The sequence below is a fragment of the Canis lupus genome, chromosome 15 (genome assembly GCF_011100685.1).
Source record: "Canis lupus familiaris isolate Mischka breed German Shepherd chromosome 15, alternate assembly UU_Cfam_GSD_1.0, whole genome shotgun sequence".
NCBI classification, from domain to species: domain Eukaryota; kingdom Metazoa; phylum Chordata; class Mammalia; order Carnivora; family Canidae; genus Canis; species Canis lupus.
This window is the reverse complement of record NC_049236.1, coordinates 56,954,636-56,977,811: the sequence shown is the minus strand read 5'-3', so window position 1 is coordinate 56,977,811 and position 23,176 is coordinate 56,954,636. Positions and strand designations below refer to the sequence as shown.

The window sequence follows — 23,176 nt, the reverse complement described above, 5'->3', positions numbered from 1 at the left end:
ATGGGATTAATTCTGCAGTTTTTCCCATAAAGTTCAGCTCTTATTCACAGGGGCCTAAGATGGCTGTACTTGTGCTAATGCTAAACTTGAGGTGGGATGGCCTTAATTTTTCTCGGCCTCCACAGGTTCAGTATCTTTCGTGAAGTAAGACACTGGGTGGTTTGCCTTACTAGACTGTCACCGACAGAAGCCCAGGATGAGCCCATTCAAGAGAAGAGGGTAGAAGGAGGGACTTCTAGGCAAAGAAAACTATCTTTTTCCCTCTATCTTTTTAAATTCTCAACTGAGGACCTCAGAACAAAAGACAGATTAACAAGAGAGAAGCATGTAAATATATTTAATCTAACTTTTACATGACATCAGAGCCTTCAGAAGAAAATGAAGGCCTAAAGACACCTAAACCTGAGTATTTTTATGCTAGGTTTGATGACAAGTGGAAAGATATGACAGGGCAAAGGGGAGCTAAGTGTAGTAAACCAGAGGAAGCTTAGCAAGTCCTGTCCATTCAGATCCTTTTCTGTGCGCCTTCTCGCCTTCAAAGATAAGGATGCTCTTTTCCTGAGTCTAGGGAAATCACCTCCTTCATTAAGGTTTAATGACCTTCAGAGAAAGGTCAGAAAGTTCTTCCCACACATGCCATTTCTCAAATTCCTTCAGCTTGAAATATTCTATATGCAAAGTTGCCATTTTGGGGGTAGTGTGTCCTGATCCCCACCATTCCTGTGGCAGCCACAGAAGGAGAAGCTCTGCAGGAAAGCACAGCAGCCCTGAGGACCTGAGAGACTAGAGCTGGTAATTTAAAAGGTATCAGGGCTCTCTCAGGCTTGTCTGCCCCCTGGGCATCAGCTGCACTCTCTCAGGCCTTCTTGTGAAGTGTGACATTGCTATGGGCAACTCTGCAGGCAAAAGCTTACCATCTTACAAAAGAGAGAAAAAGGATAGTTCTCCACAACTTCCATTCAAAAAAAAGAAAGAAAAAAAAAAAAAAAAAAAGCTTAACACGTCCTGGAATTAATCACCCAGGCCGTGACAATGGAGCACTGTTACTGATTCCCAATGTCACAAGAGTTGTGTCCCTTATCCAAATGGAGAGGATGCAATGCACCAACAACAGGCATTATACTCCAGCTCTTCAAGAAAACAACTCAAGTGTGGTTGATAACTAAATCTATACTACATAAAAACATCATTTACAATTAATTTAAACAAATAAACTACAAAAATCCTCTTCAATTCCAATACTGAAGTCCTAACCCACCTCACAAAGGAAGAATCAATAAAGCCTTAAGTCAGTCACAGTTCCAAGAAAGGTTTCTCATCTCTGTTTGGAACCTGTTCTCTGACTTCGCTGGTTCTGTGACATTAACTTCTCTCATTTTGCGTCCGAGTTTATGCCACATCCTGCCCCAGGCTTTAGAATTTCCCCTCCCCGTCTCTCTACAAATGCATAAAATTGCACGCTTTGCTTTCTTTCTTTCTTTCTTTCTTTCTTTCTTTCTTTCTTTTTTTTTTTTTTTTTTTCCTACTTAGCTGATGAAGTTTTGGAATACAGGTGAGGTCCGGAGCCACAACCAAGAAAGAAACCTTGAGATGTCTTTGGGGCATAATGGTGGTTTTATTAAAAACATAGGGCAGGACCCGTGGGCAGGAAGAGCTGCTGCCCCAGGCCTGTGAGTGGAGGCTGATTATATACCTGGGAGTTGGGAGGGGTTTGGGGATAGTGTGCTCTTTAAGGAATTTTGGAAGCAAGGTTTCCAGGACCTTAAGGGGGTTGGCTTTCCTTAAGGGAAAGGTCACTTATTACCTCTAATAAAACCTGAGTCATGAGACCCTTCAGATGTGTATCAGTGGGTCGTGCATGTGCTTGCATGATTGTCAACATGTATCTCAGGGTTTAGAGATAAAGGAAATTTCTAAAGGAATTTTTATGTTAGAGTAGACTTACAGGCTCCTGGGGGTTGGGCTAAGATTGCCTTTTGCCCTTAGCAAAGTATTTACATAGAGGCCGCTGAGTCTGAAGAGGAGTTTCAAGGACTTGTCAATGTGCTGCCCCAAGCTCCTGCCTTGTCCTCGGCTAGCCCTGTGTTCCCATCATTGTGTTCCCCCATCACTAGCTATTGTGGCTCTTAATCAGCCACTCCACAAATTTGTGCGAAGATGGAACAGGACAAAAATAAAGATCAAATCATGAAAATGGTCATCCTTGATCATTATCACATATCATACAACCCACATGCAATTGGCTTGGTTTTCACTTAAAGTGTTAATAGTCTTTCTAACAGAAAAAGATCTTGTGACTAACTATAAAATTCACCTTCACATAGCACCACCCGCAGAGTTATTATGAGATGATGATGCGATTCAAAAACCCAAGGAAGCATAGCATTTACTTTGAAGAGTAGGAGAGAGAACTAAGAGGTCATATTCTTACTTGTTGTTGTTGGTTTTTTTTCCCCCCAGCCCTGTCTTTACTCTCTGCATTGCAGTTTTCCACAAGCATATTTTCCAGAAAATTTCAATGTCTAGGGCTTCAACGTCTCAACTAAATTCATAGACCTTGATATCTAAAGGCTTAGCTTAAAAATGTAAAATAGAATGTAAAGGATTTAAAATATTTTACTACTTATCCTCTTATGCCCCATGACTTTCTTTGAAAGTTAACGGAATTATTTGCAAAATCAGAGAAATGTCAAACAAAACTTGAGCAACATAGAAAACATGTAGCTATGTACTAGATTGAAGCCTTTCCTCCTAATTATTGCAAGTTCGTGATGGAGCTCCATCCAGTGCCCATAAACAGTTAAACCTTTTAGTTAAAGTATTTATTGGTTGCTCTCCAGTACATTAAAAATGGTTTCCTACACCTTTAACTGTTAATTAGCTCAAGTATTTGGTTCAGAAACCACAGCCCTGTTTAGTGTGACCTCACTGGTATGGCATCTGGGCAATTATCTTTGAGATAATGAGCCTTTTCATCCATAACAGAACAACAACCTCTCACTTGGATTGCAAAAGATCAGAGCCAATCTGCTGCACACCAGGGTGCCTGCCTATCCCCTTTGTATCATACCTTATTTTCAAACTAACCTTTCACATTTTGAATTAATTAAAGTGTTTTCAGATTAAAAATTAATGAATTCACTTTAGCATCATTTGGGGGATAATAGGCACAAAATATCATCCCAACAATGTTTTGGATTTTAATACCGCAGCCTAAAATAGAAGAAAAACTCTATTTCTCATGGAATTTTCTGACACATGTCACAGCCTAGCCAGATCCTGATTTGGGCTACTCAGGCAAACGAAGGTGCAGAAAAGATTCAGTGGTACAGTGCATGCTTTTTTTATTGTGATGCATTTTAATTACATTAAAAAATTAATTTAGAGGTTACCAAGTTTTCTGTCAGGTTGTGATAAAGAGGTTCCTCACCTTAACCATCAACTGCTCCTATTTATTCATGTCCTGCCTCTCATCTCACCTATCTTTCACCACTCAATGTATCACACCTACTTATGTAAACAAAAAATTATATGGAACCTCTTTCTCAAAGGGTCAAGTGCTCCTTCTCAGACATCTGCTGGAACCCCGCTTCTTTAAAACGCTCTCTTCACGAGGAAGCTTGAGATGGATAGACTCCGTTAACCTGAAAATAAAGAGCCACGATGAGAGAGGCAAACAAGGATTTTATTTTAGAATAAAAAATTGTAATTTGGGGAGCAAAGATGCAAGTAGAAATGCAAAGAGTATCCTACTTGAAGGGAAAAGGCCAAGAGTTTTTATTAGGAAGGGGAAAGGAGGGCAATCACATGGATTAAGGGTGGGGTCAGTGGATGCAAAATTAACTAAAAGGAAACATAAAGACTAGTGGGATTCTTGCTCGACTGACTCATCAAGATTCTTGTTGAAGGCTGATCAAGGTAATAAGACATGGAGAGTGGGGGATTTGATCACATACAGAGGAAGAAGGATTCTTGATAAACCAATTTAGCTGGAATCTTGCTAAAATGGGACTAAGTGGGCCAAGGACAGAGCCCAAGTTCAGGACCTAATCAGAAGAGGGCTCAAAGGGATCCCTGGGTGGCTCAGCGGTTTGGCGCCTGCCTTTGGCCCAGGGCCGTAATCCTGGAGTCCCAGGATCGAGTCCCACATTGGGCTCCCGGCATGGAGCCTGTTTCTCCCTCTGCCTGTGTCTCTGCCTCTGTGTGTGTGTGTGTGTGTGTGTGTGTGTGTGTGTGTCTATCATAAATAAATAAATAAATCTAAAAAAAAAAAAAAAAGGAAGAAGAAGAGGGCTCAAAGAAGCCTCACATAAGTTTGGTCAAAGGAGAAAGTCTGTCAATAATTAAAATTCTTCAATCTAATCCCGAAATGATATAACAATCAGTTCTCTAACTGTTTCATGTTTGACTTTACCTAATAAGAGAGGGATAAGAAGAAAAGTTGACACTGCTCTTCCACCATTCCCTCTGTCTTAATCAAGTTTCTTTTGGTTGTCAGGAACAGAAATCCACTCAGATTAGCTCAATCATAAAGGAAGAAATTTTTTGGAAGAGGACTTAGTGTAACCAAGCCCCATGAAGAATAAGACTCAAGGCCGGGGCCGTTTCTCCCTCTGCCTGTGTCTCTGCCTCTCTCTCTCTGTCTCAAATAAATAAAATCTTAAAAAAAAAAAAAAAAAAAAAAGAATAAGACCCAAGGCCAGGTAAGGAATCAAAACAAAGCATTTCTCTGTTTCTTTCTCTCTCTTTTTTTGGTCTAGGCTAGTTTTTATCTCTAAGAGTGAATTTGACTTAACCACTTTGGTTTGCTGCTTACTACTGTTGTTACAGGTTTTCTTTTCCTTTAATGCCTGTGGTTCTTGGTCACACCACTTCAAAGAATGAAGAGGTAGACCAGACCAAGACTGGTGGGCAGCAAAGAAAGTTTATTGAGCAATAGTAAAGTTTGTTGAGTGATAATACAAAGCTCTGGAAGAGAGAGGGGATCCGAGAGAGTTGCCAACAGTTTCTAAGTATAGGGGTTTTATGGGCTTGTTGACAGGTTGTTTCAATCTGATTAACCCTCCCTGCACCTGTCACCTAATCAGGTTTTTGTCACCTACCTTTCACACAGGAAAGGATGGAGGGTTCCTTCCAGGGTGGTGTAAAATCCTTTTTAAGGGTGGTTTCTTCTTAGAGCAGGAGCCCCTTGCCCCTGCCTGCCTTTCTTGCGATTATCCTGCATTACTGTTCTGAGTCACTTTTGTAAGGGAAAGTAAGATGATAATGAAGTGAAGCAAAATATACCACCCCAAAATACACCCCGTTGGCAATGGATTACTTTGAGCTGGTTATTTTTACGTAACAGCAGATACAGGTGAAGCTCTGAAAATGTCATGGAAGGAATCCTTTTGTAAGAGACATTTTCGTTTACACAGGAAGTCTCCGTTCGTCAGGTACCCCCCTCTCTGCACTGGGAAGAAGGGTGACTCAATCTCTAGAAACCATTATCAGTGGACAAGGCATGGACTTAAATCAACATAACAACATTACTCTTATTTATCAGGCTTTTCCTGGTAACTTCCCATAGCTGACTACCCTATCACCAATATCTTCTTTTGTCTTTAGCTAAAGATGGTATTTAAGGGGATGCCTCTGGCCCATGTTGGAGCCGTAACTCAGTTTTCCTGAATGTCTCCCATGTATGCAGGAGGTATACATGTTATTAAATATTAAACTCTTGTTTATCTCCTGTTGGTCTGTCTTGTGTCAATTTGATTACTAGACCAGCCAAAATACTTAGAAGGGAAGAAGAGAAAGTTTTCCTTCCTCTACATCTCCTAGATACCAGTGTTAGGAATTAAATTCAGCTGGAACAATGATAATGCATCTTAAAAATCACACCTAGAAATCCGGCTGATTAAGTCACATAAAATTCATATAACTCCTTTGCCCTTTTAAGAAAACTCATTCGTGTCATCAGCTAATCTAATAAAAGGTTTTTGCTCACATTAGAAGTTATTTATATGCTTGTTTTATAATTCTAAAACATGTGGCAGTAAAGTACGCGCATAACATAAAATAACTAGAAAATGTTAATAGTTGATTAACCATTAGATTTAAAAAGAAGGCTATGGAAGATAGATTTCAGTTTAATGCAAGTAAATTTAGAGAATTCACTCCATTTCATTTCTTCTAACAATAAATTCTTTTTTTTTTTTTTTTTTTTGGCTATTATTTTTAAGGACCATTCAGTTGAACATTGTAGGGATTATAACTTGGTATTTTAAGGGACTTTTCCTTTGAGAAGGTCCAGGAATTAAATGCATTACTCACTTACATGAAGCGAGGACACTGGAGGAAAGATACCCACTGAAATATCAGGAAATTAAAGATCTAAAAGCCATGTAGAAGCAATACAGGGAATAGGACTACATCCATTTTACATGTGATACCAGGCTTTTCTACAGGTGAGGATTAGGTTTTGCAAGGCAAAATTAAATCTATACAATATTTAGCCAGATTAACATTCATTCTACAATATTTGTACCCATGGAAAATTTTACACAATTATTCCCACTCCACTTTATACATCTCTCCAACTGTCTTCTACAAGCCTTCAAGGAAACCTTGAGCTTTGAAATCCATTACACTTGTGAATAATACCAAAATGTATGCTCTGTGATTATGGGTGAAAATCATAGTGTACAGACCTCACATAATAAAACTAATTCCTATGGCTAATAAATAATAAATACTGTACTTAGATTTGTTGGTCTAAGTACAATGCTCACTGGGAGTTTAAAAGTCATTATTTACCACCACTTAGTAGACAGTGAGGTTTTGTAAGTGTGTTAGTATATTGAATAGGCCAATGACATCTTCCAATTCTTTCCAGTCAAGACCGCAGCCTGCTCCCTTGTACTGACTCTTCTGATTTCTCTCTTCCAGAGTCACCACCCTGGCCCAAGCCCCTGTCACCACCTCTTAGAAGTGTCACAGCAGCCTTCCCATAGTAGGCTATTGCTTGTCTTGCTTCTCTCATCTGGTTGTTAGAATGACACTACATCACTATTGACCTGCCAACCCCCAGAAAATAGTCCATGAAGTAATCTCTGAAGCCATGCACATCATTTCCTATTTCCTACTTCCATGATCCCCTTTATGAAAATAAATAACTAAAAATAATGCTTATCTCTGTTTCTTTTAATCTGGAAGAGCTCAACGAGTGCTCCATAGTAAAGAGAGAGGGGGTTCCTCTTCAGACAGATGTTACCCAAGTTACCCTCCCTATTACAAGCATTCTCATTTCTTCACTGGCATTCTACTCAGAGAGACCACACAGATGGGCTGATTTGGGAGACTGTGATGACATTTTATTTTCTTTACATTTTTTTAATATTTTATTTATTTATTTGAAAGAGAGAACATGAGCAGGGGGAGGCGCAAAGGAAGAGGGAGAGGGACAAGCCGACTCCCCACTGAGCATGGAGCCTGCCACTGGCCTAGACCCCAAAACCTGAGATCATGACCTGAGCCAGTCAGACGCTTAACTGACTGAGCTACCCAGGCACCCCTTATTTTATTGAACCAGAAAATCTTTGCCAGAAAAGGGTCTCTGCATTCTGTTGAGTGTGGTGTTAGAAAGGTGTACTACAGCTATAATAAAAATGGCAACCTTGGATTCATTTACTTAATAATGGCCATGCAATCTTAAATAATGTAAATATTTGACATTGATTAAAATAAAAATGACCCAACCTCTGAAAAAAATCATTTTTAGAAAAAAAAAATAATTTTTAACTTTTTGGTATTCTTTAAGCAATCAGTATTTAGGATTTCTCTTATCAACTACATCATCTTCATAGTGACAAAGGAAGATTATTATGTTTTGTGTTTTTTTAGCTAATTAAATAAGTAGCTAATTTCTATTACATACCACCTGCGGGCATTTCATTACCACATTGAAAAGGTGAGAAAATAAGTCATTAATATGTATAGGTGCTTTCCTTAAGCAATTTAGAAAGGTATATACAACAGGAGCTCTTTCCAGGTCTCCACCATTGCAAAGCTAAAAAATTATATTGAAATTCAGCTATTTAACCTTCATAAATGAAGTAACCTGCATAGCTAACATTAAATGTTTGATTTAATTTACTTGCACAGGTAACTCACTGAGAAGGCATTTAACCTTAAAGTTAATGATATCAGATCTATTCCACAGTGTATGTGCCTCCAATTGCTTTCTACAGCACTGCACAAACTAATATTAAGTTCTCCTTTTAGTAATATCCGTGGGCAGGAGGGAGACATTATCCTCAATTATACCTGCATAACATCTTTGTCAACTTCTGACACCTTCCACTTCAGAGCTATAGGTGAGGAAAGTAGGGGCAGCACCCGGTTTATACCAGATAACCCCTGAAAATGGATTGAAGGAGAAACCTTTTAGAGCCAAACATGAATGTCTGTTTTCAATTGTTTCTAGGCCAGAAGAGCATCCTTTTCCCTTTTGGTATTTGTACCTTGGCCACCTTTAGGATGATTGGGTTGGGGGGGGGGGGGGCCTTGAAAGTAGGGAAATAACTATAAAAGTAGTAGAAGACATCTTTGGAGAATTTATCATAATCTCAGAGGAAGAATAATCTCAGAGGAAGAAGGCTTTTCTTTTTCTTTTTTTAAGATTTTAATTCATAAGAGACACAGACAGACAGAGACATAGGCAGAGGGAGAAGCAGGCTCCTTAAGAGGAGCCTGATGTGAGATCAATCCCGGGACCCCAGGATCACATCCTGAGCTGAAGGCAGATGCTCAACCACTGAGCCACCCTGGTGTCCCAAGGGGAAGGCTTTTCTAATCACAATTTAAAAACTCAGAGGTTCTAAGATTAGAAAATGGATAAATTTAACTATACATATATCAAACATTTCTGCACAGCAAAATTTACCAAAGTCAAAACACAGGACAAACTAGAGGAAAACCACAACTATGTGTCATAAAACACTTATCTCCCATTTAATATATAAAGAGTTTTTACAAATCAGTCTTAAAAGTCTGATAGCACATTAGAAAAAAGGCAAAAAATGTGAGCACAGAGTTCATTTTGGAAATAAATATGGATTTTAAATGCATGAAATAATGCCCAAGTTCATTCATAGCAAGAGAAATCTAAGGTAGTGAGACACTGGTATTTATTATTAGACTGACAAGGATCCAGAAATGTAATAAGTTACTGTAGGTATAGGGCAACAGACACTTTCATACAATACTAACAAGTATACAATTTCATAACTTCTATGGAAAATAATTTGTCAATTACAAAGATTATGCCCAGAAATTTTACTTCTAAGAATAATATGTCCGTATAGAGGTACTCACACACTTAGGAAAAGACATTCATTATAACATATTTTATAAGAGCAAAATAAGCAATCTAAAATACTCACACAGGTGTATTTGTTAAATTAAGGAATATACACCAAAAAATAGTGTATAGTCATTTAGAAAAGAATGAAGAAGCTGTTTATATATTAAAATGAATTGACCTTAGGATGCTTGGTGGCTCAGTGGTTGTGTCTGCCTTTGGCTCAGCTTGTGATCCTGGGGTCCTGGGATTGAGTCCACATCAGGCTCCCTGCAGAGAGCTTATTTTTTTCCCTCTGCCTATGTCTCTGCCTCTCTCTGTGTGTCTCTCATGAATAAATAAATAAAAGCTTAACACAAATAATAGAATAAAATAAATTGAACTTTAAGACATATTGTGAAATTTTTTAAAATGCTAAGTGTAGAAGAATATGTGTAGTAATAACATGCCTATATTTGTGTAAAAAATAAGGAAAAAAGAATATTTGATAATAAGGATACCCAAGAATAAATAAAGGACACACAAGAAACTGGTCATTTTGGTTTGCTGCACTGAAAATTGTGTACCTGAACAACAGAAGTGGAAGGGAAAATCTGTGATGAATGTCCTTTATATTTTAAATTTTTGAAGCATATAACTACTACCTATGCAGAAAATAAATAATTTTAAGAATTAAAAGAAGGAAACAAGGGCATCTTGGTGGCTCTGGCTCGCTACTCAGTGAGGATTCTGCTTCTCTCTCACCCTCTGTGCTCCCCTAACCCCTGGCTTATGCATGCGTGCATGCTCTCTCTCTCTCTCAAATAAATACATAAAATCTTTTTTAAAAATAAAAATAAAAACTAAAAGAGGGAAGCAAACAGATAGCTATTGCCTAAAATAAGACATGTAGATTTTCTATGAATTTCGGTTATTAAAAATCTAACTTTTAGGAAACAAAGGTAATCAACATTATTTTTTGAAAGAAAAATTAGAAATGCTTTCCTGAAAACAACTGCCTGAGTTGTTTATGAGAATTCTTTGTGGAGTATTCTAAAGGTTTTCTCGGTACTTTCCCCACTCAGTGTCTCTTTTCCTTTCATGACATGAGACATGATTGGATCATTTCTCTAGAAAATATCAGTAAGGAAAAAAAGTTAAATAAATAAATAAATAAATAAATAAATAAATAAATAAACAAACAAAAAGAAAAAAAGAAAGAAAATATCAGAAAGGGCTTCCAACCCTAGCCTAACTAAGGTCTGTATGGATTTGGCCCAGGCATGCTCAATATTGTATCATAGGCTTTCTTGCAGCATAATTACATTTCTCAAATAGAGAGGCCTTGTCTGACATATGGTCTGGTACATCGATAGGGCATTTTAAACGAGGCCACTCAGAAAATCATGGATATAAAACAAGATAATTTTTTAATGTTAGGCTAGAGATTTGATATGAAATTAAATATTCTTAGGTTTTCTTCTATTCTCTTTATGTTTGACTTTCATGTTTGTTTAATAGACTTGTTGGTTATTAGTTGGAGAAAAATGTTCAGTCCTAACACAATAAACCATGGACTCTTCCCCAAGGTGAAGCCACGGGGGGAATGGAATGGGCAGGAAGAGGCAGGAGTTGGCAACAAAGGCACATGTGAATGAGGCAGGTGCGTGATTATTTCAATACTGCGTGTGGTCCAGAGATGGAGCATGTTTGGGAGGGGGGGAAACGAAATGTGACCCCAGTGATTACTAAAAAATTATCACTAAATGGCTTGTCTGTTTTTGAAACACAAAGTTATCTCCTATCCAACAGGACTGCAAGATGTATGTTATCATAATTGAAAATAGGTAGTTTTTAAATACCACCTGGAATAGCAGCGCAGGACAAGCCAGGAGTACATTTAGTACAACATAATACATTTAGCCTACACGAGAGAGGAGATACCAATCAAAATAAAAACTCAGCCAGAAAGATAATTCTCCACATTTACATTTTTGTGGTCACGAAATTTTTTCCTTCTGGCACAAAATCTTTTTCCTCATAAACTCAAGCTGGGCACAATATGTTCCTTCTATCTTCTTTTTGTGGCCTCCCAGCACACAGTTTGACATTGGTTTGTTGTCATTAGCACCACCTTCAACAAATCACTTTCTTCACTTGTCCAATTACAGACAACATAAAAATGCCTGTCCTCCATGTTTCTTATTTCAACACTGGACTTGACATGACTCTACTCTAAATCACAGAAGCTGCTTGTCAGTTTCTATGACTTAAAGTTAATTTTCACTCAGCTTTCTCTTCTTTTTATTTCACATTTCTTATGGGTAATGGCCAGAGTGAAAATGATGGTTTAAGAGCTTCTCTCCTTCAGACCCCTACCTTCCCCATCGTGGATTTATAGCACACTTTTCCTCAGGGAAATTTTAGTGTATCTCCCCTCCACTCAACAATAAAAGTGAAAACACTATCATAAACCAGTACGGATATCCTCTTACACTCTTTAGGGGCAAGGTCCTTCCCTTACACCAAAATGTAGAACAGATACCACATCGATGAAGAAAATGGAGCATTTGATGTCCTAAGGAAATCACCTGTGTTTCTAATTCTTTTCGTCCTACTGCCTCCAAAACTGGCTTAGAGACACACATATAAAAAGTCAACTACCTCTGTGACTGCAGTTAAGATAAATACACAACAATATTAGCAAATCAGGGAAGCAAAAGATCTTTTTCTTTTGTCCTAAAAGATTTTACTTATTTATTTGAGACAGAGAGACAGAGATAGCGAAAAAAGAGCAAGAGCAGGGAGGAGAGGAAGAAGCAGGCTCCCCACTGCACAAAGCCTCCGTTTCCAATGCCATTGCTCATGCTTGGCTCAGTCCCAGGAGCCTGGGATCACGACCTGACCCCAAGGCAAATGCTCAATCAGCTGAATCACTCAGGTGTCCCTCTCCTTTCAATTTGATGAAAAACATTTTACTGAAGGGGAGACAAGCTAAATAACTTGAATTTTACTAAATTAATTGTATGTTTTTGTTTCTTATTTTCTGCATAAAAGCATAAGCAATGGAAATATGGGCTAACTTACTCAAAGCAGAAAATAAACTCATGAAAAAAGTGTGCATATTTTGTTTCAGTGCGTGTTAACTTGTCCTCTCTAGAGGTCACTGGTTCTTCATCGGGATGTTCCATTTTCCTATTTCCTTTTTTTTTGGTCCCCTTTATAAGGTTTTTAAATGCCTGATTTGCAGTACACACTTGTAGATTTCTATAGGAACCAGGATTCACCTTGAAAATATAAGATAATATTCTAACCAGCGTCCTGAAACACCTCCAGGGCTCCTTTGTAGCACTGCTCAAGCTATTATTGTTGGGCTTTTATGAGTGAACCTGTGAGCATCTTGAAGATGAAACATCTTTCACTGCCAATGTCTTCTGCCTGTATATACTTTATCTTTGATCCTGTGTGTTTCTATTTTATTTTCTTTAAGGGAAAAAATAATATCATCACAACTTAGACTCCCGGAATTTACTTCCAATTCAATTTATACTACCCTAAAATTTAAATTCCAGCCATTTTATAATATCCAGAATTAAAAAAATTCATCAGAGATATCCATGCAGGGAGCCCGAGTGGGACTCCATCCCAGGTCTCCAGGATCAGGCCCTAGACTGAAGGCAGCGCTAAACCACTGAGCCACCCGGGGCTGCCCTAGAATATCCTGTTTTAAAGGAGCCTGCACTATGGCAGCCAACAGCCACAAGTCTATTAAGCAGTAGAATGTGGCTAATCAGAATTGAGATGTGCTCATTGAGAAAGGCACAATTGAATTTTAAGGGGTTACTAGACATTCACCCCAAAAAAGGGTAAATATTTGAGGTGAGGACTGTTAATTAACTTGATGACAGAAAATCCTTTCATAATGTTCATGTATACCAAGTCATCATGTTGTATACTTTAAATATCTTACAATTTTATTTGGCAATTACGCTTCAAGAAGATGGAAAAAGTTAAAAATTTAGTATACAAAAGAGAATGTAAAATATCTCATCAGGGATCCCTGGGTGGCTCAGCAGTTTAGTGCCTGCCTTCGAACCCAGGGCGTGATCCTGGAGACCTGGGATCAAGTCCCACATCAGGCTTCCTGCATAGAGCCTGCTTCTCCCTCTGCCTGTGTCTCTGCCTCTCTCTCTCTCTCTCTCTCCCTCTCTGCGTCTCTCATGAATAAATAAAATATTTAAAAATAAATAAATAAGTAGATAGATAAATAAATAAATAAAATATCTCATCAATAAATTTTATACAAATTATATGTTGAAATGATAAAATTTTGAATGTATTGGCCTAAATATATTTATTATTAAAATTAATTTCACTTGTTTCTTTTCTTACTTTTTTGATATAACCGCAAAAAAATTTTAAGTTACACATTTGGCATATATTATATTTCAGCTGGAGAGCCCTGATAGAGACACTTTGAAATAGTATTATGCAAGTATTAGGGTCATTGTTCTTAATTACTGTATCCCAAGGCCTAGCACATGTTCTAAATAACTTCAGTCTTGGGCATAATACACATGTTCAATAAATATTTATTAAATAAAATAATAAGTGAAAGTAAATAAATAATTTCTTAGCTATTGAGTATATTTTCTACAAGGAAATAAAAATGTTTCATAAGTATGCAGAAATGAATAATTTGCATGTTTGAGGCCTAAAGGAAGACAAGTGCTAAGAGAGATAAATTTAGTAAGTAAAGAAATTGTACTTAAAACGAAGAGTAAGTATTGGTTGAAGTTGCAAAACCAAAGGCAAAGAAGGGAGAAATATTTGTAAGGTGTAATGAATGTGATAAAGAACATCTATATATTGTTTCTAAGAAAGGTAACAAAGTAATTGAAAGATCAGTATATCTTATATAATATTTGGGCCACTTATTTCGAGAGATAGGTATGCAAAATTATGATTTAAGAGAGTTAAATTAAAATTTGACCATAATGAATGCAAGAGTTTTAAGTGGTATGAAAGAAAAAATGTTTTATAATAGGTGACTAGTAACATCAAAACTAAGCTAGCTATAAATACTGACTGGGCAAAATTTGCTTTTTTAGAGTTTTTAACTAGAAACAAACATCCATCAGTTTTACCAGATATTAGAAATAAGTTGAAAGTGAATTATTTATCATAGGGGGAAATTCTGTTAATAAAACAAATTAAGCAGTTTGGAAAATCTGCAATTACCTAATAAAGGAGGAACCTCTTGATTTGGTTTTGATTGTGAAGTAATAGGACACTAAATACCTAGAAGGGAGCAATAGTATTTTTAACTAATGTATATATAGTGCTTAATATATGTCAGGCATGGTCCCAAGCAATTTATATAAATTAATTCATTTTATTTTTACAAGATTTTCATTATGTAAGGACTATGATCATCCCTATTTTACAGATAAGAAAAGTGAAACAAGAGGTCACGTAACTTGCCCAAGGTAACAAAGCTAAGTTGCATAACCCGAATTCAAATCCAAGCAGTCTAGATTCAGTAATCCTGCTTCTAAACACTCTGCTACACGTTTATGAGAACCTGTCCTGTGATAGGTGATTTACATAGACAATTCATTTAATCTTTGTACAATCCCAGGAGGAAGTGCAGTTATTAGCAGTTGAAAAGTTAGGAGATCGGGATTTTTAGAGAGGTTAAGTCACTTGTCCAAAATAACCCATTAATATCAGAATCTAGACTTGAATCTGGATTCATTTGACCACAGAATTCTTTCCACCACCAGATCAATCATGCTGAATAAATGGAGCCTGAATAAACAATAGAGACTTTGAATAAAGTTTTTGCCTCTAAGCACCTATCAATGACTCAATTTAATTAAGGCAGATCACTTAGATTACCTGTACCAACATTCTGAAACACTCTCTCTTGTGAAAATAAAATAATCAATCCAAAAATAACAGGCTATTTTCTTTTACATATATCTCTCTTGTGAAATTGCACAAACCTGTATTCTGGTATTCTTATTTTCAATATTCTTATTTTCAAATCTTACAGCATCTGCTGAAATAAGTATAATACAGTATATACAAAACTACAAACAATACAAGGATAGAGCTCAGGACCTTGGAGAGCTACACCAAGTTCTCCTTTGCCTCTTCCAAAAAGGATTGCTGGATTTTGAGAAAGTATTTGCAGGCTGCAGAAAGCTCTTCTCTCAAACAAAGCAAATTCTCTATATTCCTTGAAACCTGACCCATAAATACATAATCAGTCTCACAGGTCAGTGAACAGTTAAAACACGGAGATACATGGTCAACTCATTTTTTTCTCTAAGAAATAAGATCAGAAGAAAGCAAAGGAACGAATGCTAATTGTGCCAAAGAATTAGAATGCAGGAAAGTTAGAAATGAAAAGTTATGCTTCCCCTAGTAACTATAACTTGGCATATTCTATATAAGGACATAAATATAACAGCAAATACAGTACATAAAATACTATCATGTGTGCAAGGAACGAATAACAATAGCTGGGAGGATCATAATTTTGACTTTCTTGACTTTTATGTGTTTAAATTCTCAGCCACAATGTTGCATTAATACATACAAGTTTTTTTAACCAATCTTGACTTAATTTTTTGCCTCTTTGTAGGGAATTGTCCTCTAAGTTTTCTTGGCACAATGCTAGCTAAACCCGTAATATTTGAGTGCTGACCTTCCAAATTTGATTCTGATTCAAGTCTTGACCTTTAAGGGGAAAAACGGGAGGACTGAATATTTCATCTTGGAACTCATTAAACAAGGGAAGGAAAGTAAAGGCAAAGCTTTCAGCTGTGCATGATTGTTAAACAGTGGGAAAATGCAGAAACTGCTAAATAAAACAAGTCACGCATCAGGCCAGAAAAAAAGCTGAAGCAATCGTTTAAACCTGCACACTGCTGTTTTTTATTTAATGTTGAGAGGTGTTTACAATGCTGTGATTGCTGGAGAAAGGTTAATCCAGATGAGTAAAAGAGTAGCAGTATATGAGACTGTTTCACACCAGCTCTTTGCAGTGAATATTTTAGTAACCATTGTGAATCCATGTCAGCAGCGCAACCATCAAATGAAACAGGAAAGAAAGCAAATATTACCCTAAAGAACGAGTTTTGATTTAAAATAGAAGCAGAGGCATTTTCATTGCCCTCTGCTGTAGTGATGATGGGGTAGAAAACAATTTCTATCAGAGTAAAGTGCTCTTTTTGAGCTCCTATATTCTCAACTCACCATCCTATTTGTGAATTTGAGAGGTAGGGAGGAGTAAAAACCTCCACTCATTCCCCTTCCAGTTTTCATTTAGTTTCTCTGCCCCCATGAGCTTCAAACTATAGTAGCAATTCTCTCCTTGGAGAGTATTACCTTGCCTCTGCGTCAAGCTATGTCAAAAACTATTCAATATTCTAAGCAGCTCCACCAGGGCACATGTTCCTGTCTTACATCCTTCCCTGAAAAGAATCTGTATTGATCTCTCCAAAACCTTGGGGCCAAATGAAAATAGCAGGAGAGGCATTCTGTAGGGGGGAAAATGCAGATTTGTACTGTCCCCTCCTTTTTTTTTCTCTCTCTCCAGAAGATCAGTGCAGACAGAGCAATATTAGAACCCCAACTCTAGTTTCTTTCTTCCTCCTTCCCCAAGGCTATGTTAATAGCAGCATTTGTGTTCCTGCCTTTGCAGCTTCAAGACCAAAGATCAATGAGAATCATTGTTTCAACTTTTTCCTTTGAAAGAACCACTGCCCAACCCATAAATAAAATGCAAATTTCACCTACTGTTGGTCAATGTTACTGATTTCTACAAATAATTACTTCAGCATTTCAAATTTGTTTGATTTTTTTTTTTTTTTTTGGTGCCCAGTTAACACTGTTCACAATTTTGCACTGTGTTAAAGAAAAAATTATTTAAACATTTGTTAAAGACAATAATGCAGACTTGATTCAAGGAGGGCTACTACATCGGGGTTTTGTAGTAGAGGAAAGAGATTAAGCTAACCTCAGAATACAAGAAGTGGAGATTTACAGCTATTGGGGAGGAAGAGCTTCCTCTGCCCTATGGTCCTTCTAGCTGGACTGAGAATCAAATTGACATAAGACAGATTAACAGAAGAAAATCAAATTTAATAGGAATACATACCGTGAATTCACACAGACATGAAATTCTAAAGATAGTGAGGCAACATGAAGCTTATATGAGCTAAAGAGAAGGGTAGAGTCCGAGGATACAAAAGAGAGGAAGACCATTAGCAAGAAGGTGAAAGGAGATGTTTGGAAAATCAGTTTGCTCTCTTCTACAGATAAATTCCATGGGTAAAGGGGAATCTCAGTTAATAGCTCTCCTCCTGGTACAGGCTCTCCTTTCCAATGTAAATTTAGGCAGTTGAGGGGGAGGCAGAGAGCTGTTCCTGCATCTACTGGGTTTTGATTACTTTTTAACTCAAAACAATCTCAAAGTGGCCCATCTAGAAGCAGCCTGTCCTTGGCCCCTACATAGACCAGAGGCAGAGTGGGGTCAATAGATAAAAAACTACTAAGAAAAAAACATCAGAGATAAGGGGACTATGTCAAGGACTAAACTAACCTGCCAGAATTTTTGCTGAAGGAGGCAAGGATAGGATATCAAGGGTGGAGGATAAGGAATTTAAAGAGATCATCAGGAGTGGTCATTTACCAAGGATGGTGTAAGGAATTTGATCAAAATGTCAAGGGTGGAGGATTTTTTTTTTTTTATTCTATTTATTCATGAGAGACACAGAGAGAGAGGCAGAGACAGGCAGAAGGACAAGCAGGCTCCCTGCTGGGAGCCCAATGTGGGACCCATCCCAGGACCTCTGTATCACACAGCTGCTCAACCGTGGAGCCAACCAGATGTCCGAAGGGTGGGGAATTTTTAATGGCACGACCCAGCAGCAGAATTCTTGCTAAAACTGGACTGAGTAAAAAAAATAGAGACAGAGAAAGAGTCAAAAAAAGAACTCAGAGGATCTGAATTAATGTTTGGTCAGAAGAGACTTTTGTAAAAAAAAAAAAAAAAAAAGAGACTTTTGTCAACTGACTCTTTAACTGCTAATTTTTAGAGAAGAAAAGTAAAATACGATCAGGCATGTTCAGAATCTTACTCTGATATGTATTGCTTAAGCAGGATCAAATAGCCCCCTACCTATCTCTCCTTACCTAGCCCTGCCTGTCCCTACTCATTATAGCAAGTGTATTTTGGATAATATAACTTTAATGTTAATGATTATTTTCAAAACAAATTTTATTAATCAAAACATTCCAATATCTACTACATAAAGCAATCCCAAAAGATTCGGAAAAGAATCAAAGTCCCTAAACAAATTGGGTAACTGGCTTATTACCTGAATGATAAATTAATAAAATCTTACATTTATGAAGTGTTTTCTATCTTAAGTTATTTTCACATAATACTATCAGGGATTCCTCTTGCCCAACTGTAGATCTCAACAATTAAAACCAAAAATAATTAAGACTGATTAACTCATGCTCTAACTGAAACCCATGGTTCTTATTTCTTATCTCACTTTGAGTTAGAGACAAACAGGGCTAGCTAGGGAGAGATAGGTAGGGGGCCACGGAATCATGCTCCCCCAAATCCCAAAAATGCTAAGGTGTAAGGAAATCAGAAATAAGGAAATAAGCCAGACCACCCTGCCCTAGGTGTGGGCAGGGAGGGTGTCTTTTTGTCTTTTTTATGACAGTCACCTGTGACCAACAAAGACTAACCAGACCCCAAAGAAGAAGTAAGCCATTAAAGATGTTATCACCAGTCCTTACTCAATGGTGATATCAGTAGATAATGTTAAAAGGATTTAGGTTCCCTGGCTGGTTCCCATAAAAGACCAACCCTACAAGACCTCAGCGGCAACTCTGTTGGGACCCCCCTCACTTCTGAGAGCTTTCTCTGTATCCTCACTTAATAAACTTCTATCACTTTACTCACTCTCCTTTGTCGGTAAGATTCATTCTTTGACTCTGTGAGACAAGAACCAAGCAATTCTGTATCAACTTATTTTAAGCATTTATGAAAATGTTTTGCTATGACTGGAACATTTTAACCACCAGGCTAGAAATACCCTGATAGCCGTGGAATGCCTAAAAGACCACACCCCACATGGCACTTCCTTGCCCATACTCATGGGCTGACCACATACCAACCCCCACCCATGATCATGCAATCTCTGCCTGCACTCTGCACATACCCCTGAACCTCTCCCTATAAAATTCTAGGTGTCCATCTTGCTGGTAGAGAGGTCAGTTTTAAGGCTTGATCCTGTCACCTCCCCTGCCTGTTGGCACCCAATATAAACTTCTTCCTTTCTCTTTTCCAAACCCTGGTCTCTTGAGTTATTAGTTTCTCTTTAATTTGTTCAGCAAGTTTTGTCAAGCAGAGCATGGAGCCATGCTTTTGATTTGTCCAACCTCTTTGGGATTCCTGGGGACAGAGCAGTTGGCTTCAGTGGCATACCAAGGCTAACCATTCATTTTTTAGTTAGCAGTTGTGATAGATTGGTCAGCAAAAACACTCTTAATACCTCAGGTTTACTGGGTGTTAAAAAGTATCAAGCCCCATTCAGAATACTATGGATATGACCTCACCTAATTCTTTTTAGATTCATACCATTATTATCCCCATTTAAGGATGAGAATCCTGAGGCAAAGAGTATTACAAAGATATTCAGTGTTAGAATTAGGATCCAAACTCAGATGTGCAATGGGTCACTGTGATATAACGCATACCCATAATTTCACTTGATAATTTCTACATTTCTACAAAACAAGAGAGCAAATCTTATTTCAACTTGACAGATGTGCAAACTATAGAGAGACAGGGAATGACATAATAGGTCCTCCAGCTAAGTATGGATGAGGACTAATATCTAGGTATATGATTCCTGTAAATGCATGAATCTCTTAACAATTCCATGTGCTTTAGCTATACACAGTTTAAAAGTCCTTTTAATTATGACTGTAAGTTGAAAAATTCAACCTCATAACACCAAAAAGGGCAAATTAAAATAAGCTACCAATTACATCACTCAGTAGATCATCCAGACAGAAAATTGATACAAGAACATTGGCCTCAAATAACACATTAGATCAGATGGACACAACGTACACATACATACATACACAACATTCTATCCGAAAATAAAACATACTTTCATCTCAAGTGCACATATAACATTCTCCAGGATACATCATATGTTAGATCACAAAACAAGTCTCAATAAATTTGGGAAGACTTAAATCACATCAAGCATCTTTTCCAACAATAGTATAAAATCAAATACAAGAAGAAAACTGAAAAAAAAAAATCACAAGTATCTGGAGATTACACAACATGCTACTTAAAAACTAATGGGTCAATGGAGAAATCAAAAGAGAAATAAAAAACAACTTGAGATAAATGAAAATGGAAATATATCAAAATTTAAGGGATGCAGCAAAAACAGTTCTAAGAAGAAAGTTCATAGCAATGCAGGTCTACTTCAAGAAATAAGAAAAATCTCAAACAATCTAACTTTGGAACTAGAGGAAAAAAAAGAACAAACAGAGCCCAAAGTTAGTAGAAGGAAGGAAATAATAAAGACAAGAACAGAAATTAATGAAGAGACATTTTAGAGACTAAATGGACAATAGAAAAGATTAATGAAACGTAGAATTGGTTCATTGAAAAGATCAACAAAATAGACAAAACTTTAGCTAGACCCTCTAACAAAAAAGAGATGATTCAAATATGTAAAATCAGAAATGAAACTGAAAAAGTTACAATGGATACCAATGAAATACAAAAAATCATAAGAGATTATTTTGAAAAATTATACACCAACAGATTCAACAACCTATAAGAAATGGATAAATGGCAAGAAATATATAATCCTCCAAGACTGAATTAAGAAAAAATAGAAAATCTGAGGTGCTAGGGTGGCTCATTCATTTAGGCATCTGCCTTTGTCTCAGGTCATGACCCCAGGGTTCTGGGATCAAGCCCCACATCAGGTTTCCTGCTCAGTGACGAATCTGCTTCTTCCTCTGCCCCTGTCTCTCTATCCCCTCATGTTCTCTCATGCTTTCTCTCTGTCTCAAATAAATAAAATCTTTAAAAAAGAAAAAAGAAAAAAATAGAAAATCTGAATAGACTTCTTAATAGTAAGGGGATTGAATCAGTAATCAAAAAAACAAAAATTTAGGGCAAGATTAATTCACTGATGAATTCTATTGACATTCAAATAAGATTTAATACCTATCCTTCTCAAACTCCTCCAAAAATGATGAAGAGGAGGAAACACTCCCAAAGTCATTTTATGAGACCAGGATTAGCCCAATACCCAAACCAGACAAGAACACCACAAAAAAAAAAAAAAAAAAAGAAAAGAAAAGAAAACTACAGAAAATATCCCTGATGAACATAAATATGTCTTCAATAAAATATTAATGAACCAAATTCAACAATTCAATTAAAAAGATCATACACCATGATGAAGTAGGATTTATTCCAGGAATGCAAGGATGGTCACCATGTACAAATCGATCAATGTGATGCACACCATGAACAAAATAAAGGATAAAAATCATATGATCATCTCAAAAATGCAGAAAATTATTTGACACAATTCAACATCCATTTATGATAAAAACTCAACAAAATGGATGTAGAGGGAAAATACCTCAGCATAATAAAGGCCATATATAACAAGCTAACACCATACTCAATGGAGAAAGCTGAAAGTTTTTTGTTTAAGATCAAGAACAAAACAATGATGCCCACTCTTTCGACTTTTATTCAATATAGTATTGGAAGTCCTAAACACCATAATTAGGTAGGAAAAAGAAATACATTTGGTAAGAAAGAAGTAGAGTTGTCACTATTTGCGAATGACCAAAAAAAAACTATTAAAACTATTCAGTAAAATTGTAGAGTACAAAATCTATTTACAACATCTGTTGCATTATCATACACTAACAATGAACTATCAAAAACAGAACTTTAAAAATCTCATTTACAGGGGGGATCCCTGGGTGGCTCAGCGGTTTAGTGCCTGCCTACAGCCCAGGGAGTGATCCTGGAGACCCTGGGAATCAAGTCCCATGTCGGGCTCCCTGCATGGAGCCTGCTTCTCCCTCTGATGTGTCTCTGCCTCTCTCTCTCTCTCTCTCTCTCTCTATGTCTCTCATGAATAAATAAATAAAATCTTTAAAAATAAATAAATAAATAAATAAATAAATAATAAATAAAATAAAATCTCATTTACAATTGCATCAGAAAAATCAAATAGCTAGGAAAACATTTAATCAAGGAAGTGAAAGACTTATACATTGAAAACCTTAAAACGCTGTTCAAAAAAATTGAAGAAGACATAAATGAACGGAAAAATATTCTGTGCTTATAAATTGGAAGATTTAACATTGTTAAAGTGTCCATATTACCTAATATATAGATTCAATGCAATCCTTATCAAAATTCCAATAACATTTTTCACAGAACTAGAAAGAAAACAGCTCTAAAATTTATATGAACCCGAAAAGATACCAAGTAACCAAAGCAATCTTAAGAAAGGTGAACAAAGCTGGAGGCCACACACTCTCTGGTTTCAAACTGCGTTACAAAGTTATAGTAATCAAAACAGTATGGTATTGGCCTAAAAACATACATATAGATCAATGGAACATAATAAAGAGCCTAGAAAAAAAAAACCCACGTATATGTGGTCAATTTGTTCATAACAGAGGAGTCAAGAATGCAGCAATGGGCAAAAGGACAATTTCTTCAATAAATGATGCAGGGAAAACTGAACAGCC

The 23,176-nt window shown here is 36.9% G+C and overlaps 1 long non-coding RNA gene across 1 annotated transcript in view; it reads right to left on the bottom strand.

Annotated features, from left to right (window-relative positions):
* Positions 1–23,176, bottom strand: part of LOC119869085 — a 112,927-nt gene that overhangs the window by 16,909 nt on the left and 72,842 nt on the right. The window contains exon 2 of the long non-coding RNA XR_005370020.1: positions 3,539–3,644. This is a non-coding gene — a long non-coding RNA (uncharacterized LOC119869085). The remainder of the gene's footprint in view (positions 1–3,538; positions 3,645–23,176) is intronic.